Source organism: Cibotium barometz, chromosome 56, assembly GCF_041138505.1.
Source record: "Cibotium barometz isolate CiBa-2024 chromosome 56, ASM4113850v1, whole genome shotgun sequence".
Classification (NCBI taxonomy): Eukaryota; Viridiplantae; Streptophyta; class Polypodiopsida; order Cyatheales; family Cibotiaceae; genus Cibotium; species Cibotium barometz.
This window is the reverse complement of record NC_141101.1, coordinates 29,354,444-29,368,648: the sequence shown is the minus strand read 5'-3', so window position 1 is coordinate 29,368,648 and position 14,205 is coordinate 29,354,444.

Below are 14,205 nucleotides of genomic sequence, written 5' to 3'. Positions count from 1 at the left end.
CTTAGCAGCTGTAAACAAGGCAGCGCAATAGGCGCGCTCCTTCTAAAACTCCCAAAAACAAAATTAACGCTTTAACTAAAGCTGCATAAGAAAAAGCTTTTTAACTAAAACTTCATAAGAAAGCTTATTAAAGTTTTTTTTTAAAAAAATAAATCAAACGTTTTCATGCCAAACAAAGCACGACATCGCATAGAAATAAAAGAAAATATAGTTGCGCCTTTTTAAAAAAAAAAGCTTAATAAAGCTTATATTTTATTAAGCTTGTCGAAAGCTTATTAAGGTTTGTAAAGAAGACTAAACCATCCCGACGGCCACACATAAAATAAACTTATTAAGCTTATTTTATTTTGCTGAGTGGAAGGAAAAGATAGCAAAAATTGGTGGGAAGGAAGGGGAAATTAACCAATTTAATTCTTCAATTTCTGAGAGAAGAATTCTTTTTTTATTTTTAAACCATAAATTGACTTGAGACGCTCCCAAATCCGTCCTTTATAGAAATTAGACACTTCCGCTGGCTTAGCAATCTTGCTATGGGTCTATATGCTGTTTTGATCCGTACTCATGGATTATGAAGAGGATTAGTGAAATTAAAGGTGGTTTTCTGGTTTTCACAAACCCAATAATGGTTTTCCACCTCTACTCTGTGGGTAATAGATTGATATTGATGTGGATTTGTTATCCAATAGTTAACAACAAGAAGTATTCTTCTTCAAATTAAATCTAAACATTACCAAAATCACCTTTTCCTTTGTCTCTTTCACCTCTTTGGCCACAAGTCCTTGACCACCTTTGCCTTTGTCTCTTTGTCCACAAATCCTTGATCGGCTTCAAGAAGCTTGAATTAATCCAAAGCTCTAATACCACTGTCACGAAATACCACTGTCACTAGATCTTTTTGTACTTCCTGAAGAAATAATTAAAAAATCACAAATACATTAAAACAAAGGCTTGAATCAAATTGATATCAAAAAGTATAGCATTGCATAAGACAAGAGAAATAGACCATCAAGACAAGATTGGGTGCAGTCTCCCTCCCCCCATGCCGTGTAGCTCCACTTCCATGACATGAGTATTTAGAGAATTGTATTTCATAAGAGCTAATAATAGTTGTGCGTATAATTTGGGCTTGCTTGTCCTACTTTTGGGTTTTGCCTTACATATTATTAACCATACCAAAGTTCCTAAGGTTTGTACATATCAAAACCTTTGCCCAAATATAAATGCTAATGGGCCTTTACATATGAAATAACTTTGTGCACACTTGCACATACAATAACCTTGTGCACATTCGCATATTTAATAACCTTGTGCACGTTCACACATACAATAACCTTGTGCACATTCACACATTTAACAACCTTGTGTACGTTACACATTCCATTAAACCGATTTCTGCACACATTGAATCAAGCATATTTTTCTACGATTATTAAGCATAAAAAATATGATAAAATATATACCTGTAATAATGTATCTCTCTCTTGCATTAATCTCTCACTTTTCATTTGTCATTTTTGTTAATCATGATGCTTAATCTTCACATCCGTCCACCTTAGTTGTAAGATTCCTCCCTAGCCACTCAAGATGTCCAGTTTCTTCCCATGTAATCAATCCCCTTTTCAGAATAATAAAAGATCTTGTTTCTACCTGTTTTGGCCTAGAGAGAGAAAATATTCTAGAGAGAGGTAATTCAGTTTTTAGATATCTTTGGATGGAAAAATATCCCTTTTTATTAAAATAAATTTCTCCAAATCAGAAGTTTAAAAAGAAATTCCTAAGGTGCATTAGAAATAAATTATAATGTGCACAAAAGACCTTAGTCGCCTAAGGGTCAAGATTTTTTGAAAATTTTAGATTATGGTCCAATTAAGGTTCCTATGGACCAATAAGATTAATCCAAATGTAGGGAGGAGATAAATTGAAGAATAAAAGAAAACCCCCCCCAAAAGATGAGTAAATGCTCACATAAGATGAAGAGTGGACTAAGGACCAAATAAAAGAATTAAAAAACTGAATGACTAAGGACCAAATAAAAGAATTAAAAAATTGAATTTTGACACCTCAGTGTGGGGATCTCCCCTCATGAAGCAGGCGCCTTTTTCTCATCATTACCTCCAATTTTTAATCAATAAAATGAGATATTTTCATCTCTCCTCTCTCCTGTTTCAAAACTAGATCCACACAAAGTAAAATGAGATATTTTCATCTCTCCTCTCTCCTGTTTCAAAACTAGATCCACACAAAGTAAGCTGAACTGACCCAAAAATGGTCAAAAATTGACCAAACTGATTTGGAAAATTCTAGAATCAGTTTGCTTGGTTAGAGGCTCACTTTTTCCTATAAATAGAAGCCTCTCCCTTTGTAAAAGCTTAATGGTTTTTATGCACTGTTACTCTACTCCTGTCTTGAGCCATCTACATTGAATTTTTTAATAATTCAATTGTTTTTGGCCTAATCCTCTCCGAAGTGAATTGGTGACCACTCTTGCTTCAAACAAGAAAAGAACCTTCAATCCCTCAAGCCAAAGGAGAGCTTACAAGCTCCATGTAAGCTAATTTTCTTACTTGCTTACGAATTTTCTTACTCCAAAGTGAATTGGTGGCCAGTCTTGCTTTAAACAAGAGTAGAACCCTCAATCCCTCAAGCCAAAGGAGAGCTTACAAGCTCCATGTAAGCTAATTTTCTTACTTGTTTACGAATTTTATTGAAAAATCTATGGTTTTCTTGATTTTTATGTTTTGCAATTGATTGAATTAAATGCAAATGCTATGCCTTTGATGAAAAGACCACCCTCCCTTCTCTCCTTTACATTCCAACCTTTCTTACTCCTAGAAAGATTAACTAAGTGATTAATTAAACTCTTCTTATTGTTTACTCTCTTGAATTTAAAAAATTGTGTAGATTAGAGTTCTATAATTCTAAATTGGGTTAATTAAGTTAAATGAAGAAAGATAAAAATGAGAAATGGTCAGCCATACAAAGGAGGTTATGGCAAAATTTTATAGAATTTTGTGAAAAAGAAAGTTTGTTTTTATGTTATTTTAAAGGAGTAATTCCCACCATTTTTGCATCTAAAAGAAATATTCTAATTACTCCATGTACATATTCACCTATGAATATGCATGGATATCACTGATATTAATTATTAAATTTAAATTTTATGCATAGAAAAATGCATAAAGGAATATTTTTATTATAAAAGTGTAATTCTTATTAAATTTGATTTCTATGTATAGAAAGGTGCATAAAAGAAATTTTTTTATTATAAAAGTGTTATTCTTAATAAAATTGATTTTTATGCATGGAAAGATGCATAAAGGAATTTTTTTATTAAAAAAGTGTTATTCTTATTAAATTTGATTTCTATGCATAGAAAGATGCATAAAAGATTTTTTTTTATTACAAAAGTGTTATTCTTATTAAATTTGATTTCTATGCATAGAAAGATGCATAAAGGAATTTTTTTATTACAAAAGTGTTATTCTTATTAAATTTGATTTTTATGCATCGAAAGATGCAAAAAGAAATTTTTTTATTACAAAAGTGTTATTCTTATTAAATTTGATTTCTATTCATAGAAAGATGCATAAAGGAATTTGTTTTTATTACAAAAGTGTTATTCTTATTAAATTTGATTTCTATGCATAGAAAAATGCATAAAGAATTTTTTTAAATTACAAAAGTGTTATTCTTATTAAATTTGATTTTTATACATAGAAAGATGCATAAAAGGATTTTTTTATTACAAAAGTTTTATTCTTATTGAATTTAATTTTTATGCAAAAAAAATATACATAAAGGAATTTTTTTAATTACAAAAGTGTTATTCTTATTAAATTTGATTTTTATGCATAGAAAGATGCATAAAGGAATTTTTTTTATTATAAAAACGTTATTCATATAAAAATTGATTTTTATGCATAAATAGATGCATAAAGAAATTCTTTTTATTTTAAAAGTGTTATTCTTATTAATTTTGATTTTATGCATAAATAGATGCATAAAGGAATTTTTTTAATTATAAAAGTATTATTCTTAAAAAAATTAAATTTTATGCATAAATAGATGCATAAAGAATTTTTTTTTATTTTAAAAGTGTTATTTCTATTAAATTTGATTCTATGCATAAATAGATGCATAAATGGATTTTTTTAAAATGAAAGTGTTAATCCCAGTGAAGTTGATTTTTATGCATAAATAGATGCATAAAGAATTTTTATATCAAAATTAGAATTCACTTAAATTCTATGAGTATTTGATAAATGAATAATTAAATACTCTAAGAGAGAAATTTCTATCGTTTTATATTCACACGGATTGTAAAAAGAAATTTCAAGAAATCTATCGAGATCGAAATATTCAGATAAATGATTAATTTATTCCTCATTGGAATCTGTAACTAATTTAGAAATCAGTTAAGTGAATATTCAAAGAAAGAAATTTAGTAAAATAGTAACTGAATTATCAAACCTTTTCGAGAAAGATAGTACAGGAAAAATCTTATCCGACTCAAACCTTGAATCAGACTATGACCAAGACCAAACTCCTTCGTCAGTTTCGAGAACAGAAGGTGTGACCAGTTTAGAAAAATACACTCAAAACTCCCGCCAAATCTGAAACTAAGTTTGAGACCCTTCGAATTGATCTATGGATCAAGGTTATAGAATTCGAGGAATTCTGGTATGAAATTCAGAAGTCTGATCAAGAAGTTTTGGGGATACTGATTCAAGAAATACTCCTTGTATTCAAAAGAAAATCAAACTGAAAACTTGCATAGAAACCCTATTTTCTTAAAGGACTGTCTTACGCTAGAATGTTGGAGGGAGCATTTGGTATATGTTTTTCTAAGGGAAGTTCGGCTGCAAAACAGCGAACGGGGAGTGTTCAAAGGATAGCTCACGCGGCAAAGCTTGCCCAGGTCATGACGTCCAATCTCGGTATGGTTGAAAAATGGTGCGCTTCCGGTACAATGGGCGAGGGCCGACCAAGCGGTCCCTGAGTGAAGTGCCATGACACCTAAGAAGGATCCTGGAGGGTTCTGACTAGGAGATTTACGGGCTCGCAGTGCCTAGGACACCCATGCATATGTCGTGGAAGATATGTATGATGGACAAAATGATTATTGTAATCTGTTACTGGATCTCGTTTGTAGCTGACCAGTTGGTCTCAACGGAGAGTCCAGAGTGATACTGTTTTCTGAGAAATAAGGCACTGGATGAAATTTTTGAGTTTTGACATCTGACCAATAACTGTTTTTCAATGGATTATTTTATATGTTAAAGTTTTAAAGAGGAGTGTGTGCGTATCTGTATTCGAAAGCAAAAGTTAAGAAAGGCATTCAATTATGGGTGGGTGAGTAATTGTCTGGTTCTACCAATTCCAGTGGTTGGGTGGTGGCTAAACCATGGGCCTGATGGGGTTAGGCTGGAATCAGTGGAGTTTTAATAATTAAATTAAAATAATAGGAATACGCTTAGAATTTGAGTAGTTAAATAAAAACCTGAAGAATTTCTCAAATGAGTTCTATGGCTGTGCCTGACTTCAGTTAGGAAAAAAGTGTTGATTTCCTCAAAGGATTAGATCAATGCATGTGCCTTATTTCGGTTAGGAAAAAAGCATTGAATTCTTCAAACTAAGTTAGTGATAGTTTTCCTTCTATCTAGTTTAATCAGGTGAAGGATAGTTTAGTCTCTTGACCCCGTTAGAAAACTCATTAAGAAAATCAAAAAGGTGGAATCATCCCCGTTTTCCAGGCAAGGAAAATTTCCCGGTTTTGCTTTTGGAATGATCACCAGATTAGTCTTGTGTCCAGACATTCGAGGGCGAGGCCCTGAGTGGGAAACCTTGCCCTGCGCAAGAGGAAGCTACTTTCGCTGCTAGCAACCGGGAATCCAGTGTGCGGAGGGGGCAGAGGGGTCTCACAACTAGTATCAGAGCGCTGTTGTAAACTTATGAAACAGCAAGAGGAAGCTACTTCCGCTGCTAGCAACCGGGAATCCGGTGTGCGGAGGGGGCAGAGGGGTCTCACAACTGGTATCAGAGCACTGTTGTAAACTTACAAAACAGCAGCAGAAATTGCCTAGAATTTTAAAGTAAATCTGGGAAATAATGTTTTCACTTATTAAGATTATGTTTGAAATGAACTTCATAAATTGAAAACTCATAAATTGAACTGAATTTTTAGATGGATACCCCAAATTTGTCTAGCATTCGTGGACTCTCCCAAAGTCAGGATATAATCGCCTTTGCCTTCAAAAATCTCATCAACTCCGCTACAACCCGAGAAAGCAACCCGAGAAAGCAGAGTGAGACTTGCTCGTCACTTTGAGGATCTATACTTTCCTCATCCAGTAGAGCGACGTCAGCATATGTGGTTCTCTGGAGGGTGAAGTATTCGCGTCAATACCAATCAGCGAGACAAAGACTCAGATAGAATATCTCGCTAGCCATGATCTTGATAAGGCTAGGAGTTGTTCATGATGTACAACTCTATAATCGCTCACCCCGAAATTTTAGAAATTCTTGCCGTATATTTAGACTTCTTAGCCACTTTATTCCTAGGAGAAGAATTACAGCACCATTATTAGTGATGAATCGTGCATATCATAGCATGTCCATATCATAGCATGTCTCCATCACAGTATCGCCTTTTTATGCATACGCGATTGAGGTGGTGACTTTTGGAGCCGAGACGCTCTATGTATATATCAAAAAACTTTTGATAATAAATGATGTTTTGCAAAAGATTCCAAATTGTTTTCGTGGTTGTGAATATATGGTTAATAAAATTATCAGAGTGAATCTTGTTTTCAAGAATTATGATGGAATATTTATTTGTTCAAGAAATAAATCTCAAAAATTAAATAGTCATAAATCTGATGACAAAGTTAAGTTGACAAAAATATCGTTTTGTCAGAATCATGAGGCGCGCAGCCCGTGGTAGGCAGCCGGATCCTCTTACCGCGACGATGAAGAGTTAGATCCGAACGTTCGTAAAGCCCTGCACCGATCCCAACTTGGTCCCTTCAACAAGGGTGAAGGGGATTAGTTAGGAGAAGTAGTGGAAAAATGGATTGAGGCAATGGAAGAGTATTTTGATGTAACCGATTATAACGAGAAGAGCAAGATGGCTCTCACCATATTGAAAATTGTGGAAACGGCCAGGGTCGCATGGAGGAACCATTGCGAGACAAACCATCTCGACCAAAATACCCATACCTGGTCAAATCTTAAAGCTTACCTCACGAAGAGGTTATGTCCTCCAGGCTTCTTGGAAACCAAAATGAATGAGTTCTTGGAATTGAGGCAGGATAGCCGGACGACTGAAGAATACCATCAGGCACAATGAATCTGGTAGACACAAAGTTAAAGGCTAAAGAACCAGAATGGTTAAGTGAGTATGATGATTTATCCCAAGCCTCCGATTTGGGAAGTAGATCATGAGATAAAATTGACCCCTGGAGTTCAGTCTCAGTAGCCCAGCGCACGTACAAAATGCCAGTCCCTGAAGCCATTGAACTTAAGGAACAGCTTAGGTAGCTATTAGAACAAGGGTTTGGAAGACCTAGTGTTTCACCTTAGGGAGCGCCAGTTCTGTTTCAGAGAAAGAAGGATGGAACGTTAAGACTCTGTGTGGATTACAGAGGTCTCAATCAGCTGACAGTTAAGAATAAGTATCCTATCCCCAGAATTGATGAGCTTCTGGACAGGCTAAATGGAGCCCAGATCTTCACAAAGATAGATCTAAAATCAGGGTATTACCAAATCAGGATTAATAATCAAGATATCCCGAAGACAGTCATCAATACTCGCTATGGGCACTATGAATTTACTATCATGCCATTTGGATTGACAAGTGCCCCAGCTACATTCAATTGCCTAATGCAAGACATTCTGAGAGAATACTTGGATGATTTTGTTCTTGTTTTCTTTGATGACATTCTGATTTACTCAAAGAATGCAGCTGACCATGAAACTCACGTCCGAAAAGTTCTTGAGATTCTAAGGAATCACCAACTCTTTGCAAAAAAGAGCAAATGCACTTTCTCTGTAGACCATGTTGAATACTTGGGCTTTCTGGTATCCAAGGATGAAATTTCTCTAGATTCCGCAAAAGTCCAAGTAGTCATAGATTGGCCTGAACCAAAGACAGTGAGGGAAGTCAGGGGATTCTTGGGATTAACTGGTTGGTATAGAATTTTTATACCTAAGTATGCTCTCATAGCTTCCCCCCTGATTAATCTTCTCAAGAAGGATACCCCGTTTCATTGGTCTGCCAGGTGTCAAAGCACTTTTGATAAGCTAAAGACCCGCCTTGGCAACCAATCCCGTTCTGAAGTCGCCAAATTTCTCTCTACCCTTTGAGGTAGTAAAACTAATGCTAGTGGTTTTGCCCTAGGAGGTGCGCTCATGCAGGAAGGTCATGCAGTGGCCTATGAATCCCGAATACTCAGAACACATGAGAGAAATTATGCTGTCCATGACCTGGAGCTACTTTCAGTAGTCTATGCCCTGAAGTTGTGGAGACATTACCTACTGGGTCAAAGATTCACTTTGATGATAGATCATCAATGCTTAAAGTGGATTTTCACTCATAAGGATCTCAACATGCGCCAAAGAAGGTGGATGCACACCCTGCAAGAATTTTATTTTGAAATCAAGTACCGCCCAGACAAAGAAAATGTGGTAGCAAATGCCCTCAGCAGAAAAGCCTCCTTGCTTGCAATCACAATGGTGTCAAATCCATTGATTAATGAAGCAAGAGAGAAGATCATGCAGGATAGATTCTTTGGCCCTATTGGTACCCTACTTATGCAGGAAAGCAAAACTCCTTCAAGAGTTGAACGGAGTTCAAGGGTATAGCTTGGATGAAGGAATTATGTATTATAATAGCAGGCTATGCATTCCCAATGATGAGGGAACTAAGGGTCAAATTCTGAATGAAGCCCATGATAGCCTTATAGCAGGACATCTAGGTTTCATCAAGACCTACATGTCTGTAAAGAAAAGCTTCTTTTGGCCTAGACTAAAAAAGGATGTACTTAATCATGTACGTCAATGCCTGATATGTCAGAAAGTCAAAGCCGAGAGAGTAAAAATGCCTGGGAAGTTACATCCATTAGACATCCCCTAGATGAAGTGGGAATGTATCAGTATGGATTTTATTAGTGGACTACCTTCAGTGCAATCAAGTTACAACTCCATCTTCGTGGTAGTTGATAGACTAACCAAAGTTTCCCATCTGATTCCAGTAAAAGAAACCTACACTGCAGTGGATGTGGCCAGAGTGTTCCTCAAGGAAATCTTCAAATTACATGGCCTACTGAGGAGAATAGTAAGTGATTGAGATCCCAAATTCACGTCAAGATTCTGGACTGCATTCTTCGAAGCAGTAGGAACTTTCTTGGATCTCAGGACAGGTTACCACCCTGAGACCGATAGTCAAATAGAAAGGGTCAACCAAGTAATCCAAGATATACTTCGGTCATGCTGGCAGGGAACCCAAGAAGTGGCTAAGCTATCTGCACCTAGTCGAATTCGCCTACAATGCTTCTTATCACCAAAGTATCGGGATGAGCCCTTTCAAAGCTCTGTATGAACAAGACTGCCTAACACCATTAGCTTGGTCCGCCGACCCATTGATTAGGGTCGAGATGTCCAGATAGATGCTTGGCGACATGGAGCAGCAAATGCAGTCAATCTGCAAGGATATAAAAGCTGCCCAAGATAGACAGAAGCAGTATGTAGATAAGAAGAGGTCAGGCAGAAAATTCGAAGAAGCAGATATGGTCTTCATTCGAGTACACCCCAAAAGAAGTTCTCTATCTCTTGGGAAGTACAAGAGGTTTTCCCCCAGATACTGTGGGCCATATCTGATTACAAAGAAAGTAGGTGACTTAGCCTATGAACCTCTTCTGCCTCCTCATCTCAAAGTAGGAGACTTAGACTATGAACTTCTTCTGCCTCCTCATCTCAAAGTACATAATGTGTTTCATGTCAGCCTACTTAAGAAGTATGTACCGAGCCTGAATCATGTGCTTAATGAAGAACTCTTAACTTCTTTAAGCCAAGGGCAGATGGAACTCTAACCTAAAGAAATCCTTGATGTTCGAGAGAAGGTTCTCAGGAACAAAATTCTGAGAGAGTTATTAGTCAAATGAAAGTTCTATCCTTTTAAAGATGCCACCTAGGAGAAAGAAGCCGAACTAATGCCATATTACTCCCAGTTTGCAAGATGAGGACATCTCGCGTTTTTCAAGTGGGAGAGGATGTAAGATTCCTCCCCAGCCCCTCAAGATGTCCAATTTCTTCCCTTATAATCAATCCCATTTTCAGAAGAATAAAAGATCTTGTTTTTACCTGGCCTAGAGAGAGAGAAAATGTTTTAGAGAGAGGTAATTCAGTTTTTAGATATCTTTGGATGGAAAAATATCCCTTCTTATTAAAATAAATTTCCCCAAAATAGAAGTTTTAAAAAAATTCCTAAGGTGCATTAGAAATAAATTATAATGTGCACAAAAGACCTTAGCCTAAGGGTTAAGATTTTTTGAAAATTTTGGATTATGGTCCAATTAAGGTTCCTATGGACCAATAAGATTAATCCAAATGTAGGGAGGACATAAATTGAAGAATAAAAGAAAAACACCCCCCAAAAATGAGTAAATGCTGACATAAGATGAAGAGTAGACTTAGGACCAAAGAAAAGAATTAAAAAACTGAATTTTGACACCTCAACGTGGGGATCTCTCCTCATGAAGTAGGTGCCTTTTTCTCATCATTACTCCCAATTTTTAATCAATAAAATGAAATATTTTCATCTCTCCTCTCTACTGTTTCAAAGCTAGATCCAAAAAGTAAGCTGAACTGACCCAAAAATGGTCAAAAATTGACCAAACTGATCTGGAAAATTCTAGAATCAGATTGCTTGGTTAGAGGCTCACTTTTTCCTATAAATAGAAGCCTCCTCCTTTGTAAAAGCTTAATGGTGTTTATGCACTGTTACTCTACTCCTGTCCTAAGCCATCTACATTGAATTTTTTAATAATTCAATTGTTTTTGGCATAATCCTCTCCAAAGTGAATTGGTGGCCTCTCTTGCTTCAAACAAGAGTAGAACCCTCCATCCCTCAAGCCAAAGGAGAGCTTATAAGCTCCATGTAAGCTAATTTTCTTATTTGTTTACGAATTTTAATGAAAAATCTATGGTTTTCTTGATTTTTACGTTTTGCAATTGATTGAATTAAATTCAAATGCTATGCCTTTGATGAAAAGGCCACCCCCCCTTCTCTTCTTTACATTTTGACCTTTCTTAATCCTAGAAAGATTAACTAAGTAATTAATTAAACTCTTCTTATTGTTTACTCTCTTAAATTTAGAAAATTATATAGATTAGAGTTCTATAATTCTAAATTGGGTTAATTAAGTGAAGAAAGAAAAAAATGAGAAATGGTCAGCCATACAAAGGAGGTTATGGTAAAATTTTCCAGAATATTGTGGAAAAAGAAAGTTTGTTTTTATGTTATTCCAAAAGAGTAATTCCCACCATTTTTGCATCTAAAAGAAATATTCTAATTACTCCATATACATATTCACCTATGAATATGCATGGATATCACTGATATTGATTATTAAATTTGATTTTTATGCATAGAAAGATGCATAAAGAAATTTAGGATTTTTTTAAATTATAAAAGCGTTATTCTTATAAAAATTAATTTTTATGCATAAATATATGCATAAAGAAATTCTTTTTATTTTAAAAATGTTATTCCTATTAAATTTGATTTTATGCATAAATAGATGCATAAAAGGATTTTTTTAAAATAAAAGTGTTGTTCCCACTGAAGTTGATTTTTATGCATAAATAGATACATAAATAATTTTATATCAAAATTAGAATTCTCTTAAATTCTATGTTTAAATTCTATGAGTATTTGATAAATGAATAATTAAATACTCTAAGAGAGAAATTTCTATCATTTTATATTCACACGGATTGTAAAAAGAAAATTCAAGAAATCTATCGAGATCGAAATATTCAGATAAATGATTAATTTATTCCTCATTGGAATTCGTAACTAATTTAGAAATCAGTTAAGTGAATATTCAAAGAAAGAACCTCTCTCTTAATCTCCCTCTCTCTCTCTCTCTCTCAAGCTCCCTCCCTCTCCATTGTTGCAGAAAGTCTATCCCTCTTTAGTCTACTCTAGGTTTAGGAAGCCTATTCTCAAACTCTAACCCTCTTTTAAGCTTTCCATTGCTGCACTGAAAACCCTGAACTGTCTCTCCTTTCCACTCCTCTATTGTAAAACAAGCTTTTCTTTTCCCTTCTTCTCTTTTCTTACCACCGTGGCCTCTTCCAAAAATGTGAGAAGACCTAGGGAGAAGGTGGAAGAGCTTGTGCTGCATAACACAAGAGATGAGAATGGAGTTTGGGCTCCAGCAAGATTCAGGGTTGGGGCTTGGGTCTACATGCAGCCAAGCTCTAAGGGACCACATCAAGTGCGTCAATTGGGAAATATGCTACATTATTTGGAAGGAGAGGCTACAAGGCTTCAAGCATACTAAGAAGGAAGGACTGGTTGCCAAAGTGCAACATGTGTATACCCTTGGAGACCTGTACATTCAAGGCCAACGACCAAGGTTTCCTTCAAATTGTCAATGTAACATAAACACAGCTTTAACAACATGCTAATATTAGATTTTTTGTTTCAAATTTTCTTATGATTCTCCATTTTCTTATGATTCTCTATTTTCTTATGTCTCTCTCTGCAGATATTTTTCCCTCTAATTATGTTGAGGAACAACCACTCCAAAGCCTCACTGGAGTTTTCTATGCTATGCATGCATCCATTGGAGAGGCAGTGTTTGTATGCATGCATGCATCCATTGGAGAGGCAGTGTTTGTATCTCAAAGCCCAAGTGATCTTGTATAGAACAATATCTTTTTCTTTTCTCACTCATATTTTGTAGATAAAAAACCAGGTTTATTTGGTAAGCTAGAAGAGATCCCCCTCTTAACAATCCCAAATGGCCCAAACCTGATGCTTGGACCATCTTATGCTTAAAGTTTAAGATGGTAAGTGATATCAAGACATCACTTAAGTTTTCAAAGGCATCTAGGAGAGTAGGGCTAAATTGGTTTTGTCCTTTACATGTTTTTGTGCACATGTTTAATTCCATGCCAATGCACCAAACAAAAACAATGTATCTTTGTAAGGAGGTACAGTCTAATCTCATTCAAGGATTACTAGGAGAGAGTTGGGAGGTTAATGAGGGGTCACATCAAGGTGATGTGTACAAGTACAATGTAGTAGATTCTACAGTGTCTTTCAGGTTTTTGAAGGCACGCTCTATTTTGTACATGCGTCTGCACTACCAAAGATGGATGCAAAAGCACGGGACATGGATCCCACTTCAAGCCTCAGAAGAAGAAATTATGCCTATTGAGGTAGCTGTGATGATGCAAAATTGATGGATTGAGCGAGTGGCAGCAAGCAAGCATTGGAGCCTAGCAGACTTGCGTCAACACTTTAGCATCATGGGCTTTAACAATGTGGAAGAGTCAAGTTTCAAGTTGATGAGAAGAAAGGTATATCTGATTCCACTACATGTCTAGAATTAACCCTTACACTTTCTGGTTATTGTGCCACTTTCTATATTTTTACAGATTGGGAAGCGTAAGGAGGGGACAACCATGGTCTCAGAATTATGGCAAATGGGGGACCTTGAATTTTCAGTCAAGCTGCATAGCCCTACCAACACATAGTAGGCATGTGGAAGAGCTTGAAGATGAACTGCGTATATGGGAAAATAGCCTCTATTTTGATGCACGTGAGGGGCAAGAGTTTCAGGATCGAGGTGAAGGCAATGACAAGCTTTCAAGTCAACAAGGAGATGGAGATCAACATGAAGTAAATGTCACAAGAGGGGCAAAAAATGAAGACATTATAACAATATTAGATTAGATGACATGCTTGTAATTTTGTAGTAGGCTCTTTTTTAACCAATCTTTATTTAATTGAAATCTTAATATTTTTTCAAACTGTAATTTTTTTGTAAAGCGATCTAGTGTGAAAAGGCCAAACTTTAAATTTTAACTATAAATAGCCAAAGGTGCCTTCTTTCTCATTTTCACGCGATAGAAACCAAGCACGAGCTCACACTATCTCTTTGCATCATTCACATGGCTACCCACTTTGACAAC